General features: G+C 36.6%; 1 non-coding gene across 1 annotated transcript; it reads left to right on the forward strand.

Annotated features, from left to right (window-relative positions):
- Positions 1-379: 379 nt before the first annotated feature.
- Positions 380-452, forward strand: TRNAF-GAA (transfer RNA phenylalanine (anticodon GAA)). Its single transcript has one exon. It is a non-coding gene; the product is annotated as a tRNA-Phe (tRNA).
- The last annotated feature ends 2,536 nt before the right edge of the window (positions 453-2,988 follow it).

A 2,988-nucleotide genomic window follows, 5' to 3' on the forward strand; every position in this document is an offset into this window, starting at 1 on the left:
CTAAACCTATTTATTTCTCAGAATCGCAAAATTACACTTCTTTGCTTACTTCCATAGATATTACTTCTGACCTCTAATCTTTTCAATTAAGGGGAAATCAGAAATAAAGAATCGAATTGAATTATAAAAAAGTTGTGCAATGCTACAACTCCAGAATCAAACCCAATTTCATTGTATTCTTATCACAAAAGTATTTTAGTAGATGGGCAAAAGGTAAACCACGGAAATAGACAGGGTAATTACTCATTATATATGATCTCCATTCGCCTGCTTCTATTCTATTCAAGGAAACGAAATGACTGCGGTTGAGTTTTTTCATAAATTTATTGTTAAATTCACTTTGTTTACAAAACGAAAAGTAGTTAAATCTTCTAAACATGCGGGGATAGCTCAGTTGGGAGAGCGTCAGACTGAAGATCTGAAGGTCGCGTGTTCGATCCACGCTCACCGCAATCAGGCAGTTGTTAAATTGTATTGCTTTAAAATAAAATCAATCAATGCATGCTTTTTTATCATGTCAACGTAGGTTGCAGATGATGAATGATGAAATAGTGTCTTTGAGGGAGAAATATAGTTTATCGATCAATGATAAAATATAACACCTAATTTTTTATTTATATTAACATTAAATTATATATGTTTTGATGAAGTAAAAGGAGGTATTTGAAAGGTATCCGAATCTTGTACAAGCCAGGAGAACAGAATTACTAGAAAGAATAATGATAAAATATAACAGCTAATTTTTTATTTATATTAACAATAAATTATACATGTTTTGATTAAGTACCCGGTCACTTCAAAAAGACAAAAAGATCCTACCAAAGACAGGATCGAGGAACCTTGCAAAAACAGAGACACAAAGCTAAATGTTTTTCATGATTTCCTCAGCATGAACAACCATTTGTTTCATGTTGTTCGCCGAAGTCTTTAATTCCTCCAGCTCACGACCTTTGATGTCGCCCTTGATCTTTGTGTTAGCTCTAGTCCTCATATCATGACCCTTCTTGTCCGGCTTCTCTTTATCACCATCCTTCTCAGCATTGTTCTCAAACCTGTTGATAAGGATGTTCATGTTATCCACCGAAGCTTTGAGGATCTGAAAATTTTGGTCGGCTATCTTCTTAACATTGAGTTCCAGCTTGTCAACTCTGCTGCCCAAATTGTTCATTTTATTTTTTATTTCCTTGGTGTCTCCCATCTTATTAACCTTGTTTTCCGTTGCTATTATTTTACCCACCATACATTCAATAGCTTCCGCATTGTGCAGAACAGGAACCAGTTCTTTAACACGTTCCGCCAGGGGCTTATCACCAACAGTAACTCTTGCTATAGCCTTCGTATCAGTCTTCAGACTATTGATATCCTTCACCATGGCGGAAATGGTCTCACAGAAAGCTTTTATGGTATCATTGTCACCAATATCACTTTTATCCCCTTTATCCTCCTTCTATAGACTTGTGGTATTCAAAACCTCATTGTTGCCCATTATCGAGTCAACCAGGACCATAAGCCCCTGGTGGAGGACATGGTCGCCTTTAGGATCCTTCTGAACCTCCTTGATGGCGTGGTCCATAGAGCATGCAAGGTAATAAGGCAAGCTCACCTTTTCCCCATGGCAGAAATGGTTGAGTAAAACAAAGTGATGCCCATAGGCTCTGGTAAACCTACCGTCTAAAGTAATGTAGGCAATAGAAGAAAATAAAATCAACCTCCATGGCCTACAAGTCCTCTTTGGAGCATGGTAGGAGTTGTCAATTTTAATCATCTTTCTCCTCTCTTCGTCTGTGACTAGAAACTTATCCCTTGCTTTATCTGATATGTTGCGATCCTTGTAAAATTTCATTCCCTCAGTGGTCATCACCGTAGCCTCATTAACGACCTCCTCATCAACATTCATCATCTGGGACCTGACCAGGATTTTACCATTTTTCCAGTTCTTGATGAAATAGCTGGTAATTGTGGGATCTTTCCCACTTAGCCACTCCATGAAAACATTCAAATCCCCCCGCTGAAGGATATCCCAAACATCATTGTTCTTTTTCCATTCAGAGCAAGAGGTGGGTTCAAATCTTTTCTTTTTACCTCCCATATTTTCAGCACTTTCCTTGAAGTTCCTTCTCTTGCCTTGATATCCCCTCCTCTGGTTTCTGTGGTTGCCTTGTAAGAATGCCTAGAATCCGTGCCAAATAATTATGATAAGACAACTATATAAATGCTCATTAACTTCGAAGTAATCTTGCATCAAAAAAGGTAGATGATGCATTAGAAATAATGATTAGAAGTACCACGTTGCCTAGCCTAGCTCCGGTCCAGATTAAGCAAGGATTTCATTTCACTTGCAATCTCACTTTCACCATGACTAGTAATGATGTCTTTCGATTGGCAAGCCAAGTTGGTAGCCCAATCAGCACAGGAATTGGCCTCCCTATACACATGTGTAAAAACACACATTTCAAATTCTGCGCTGATTTTCCTAGTTGCTTTAATAGCATTACTAATAGACCATGAAGGCGGGAATTTTATATTTAAACAATTGATTATGTTCAAAGAGTCTCCTTCACACCAAACTTTAGTGCATTTACCTTCCTTAGCAAGGATCATCCCATGGTAAGCCGCCATCGCTTCAACAACATGATATATGTTATTAGTAGGTTTCTGTTCAATTCAATGGTGACACTCTCATAAGGAACTGTATTTTATTTATACAAATCATTTTCTATTGCTAAAAACAAGTGTATGATGTTTGGTAAAGATGGTTTAATTGTTTTATGAATATGGGAAATCTTTGTAGAGTGTTCAATCATATTTTAGTCATAAAACATGGTTCAAATTTACCACAAACCTCATAAAATATATTTAGATTTATAGTAGAGTTCTATTTGAAGAAACCACCAATATCAAAAATTCTTTTTTGAACACAACTATTTACTTAAAAAATAGCAAACTTGAAATGTGACTCACATTACATTGTCAACCACATGCAAGATT

This window comes from Cryptomeria japonica, unplaced genomic scaffold (genome assembly GCF_030272615.1).
Source record: "Cryptomeria japonica unplaced genomic scaffold, Sugi_1.0 HiC_scaffold_549, whole genome shotgun sequence".
NCBI classification, from domain to species: domain Eukaryota; kingdom Viridiplantae; phylum Streptophyta; class Pinopsida; order Cupressales; family Cupressaceae; genus Cryptomeria; species Cryptomeria japonica.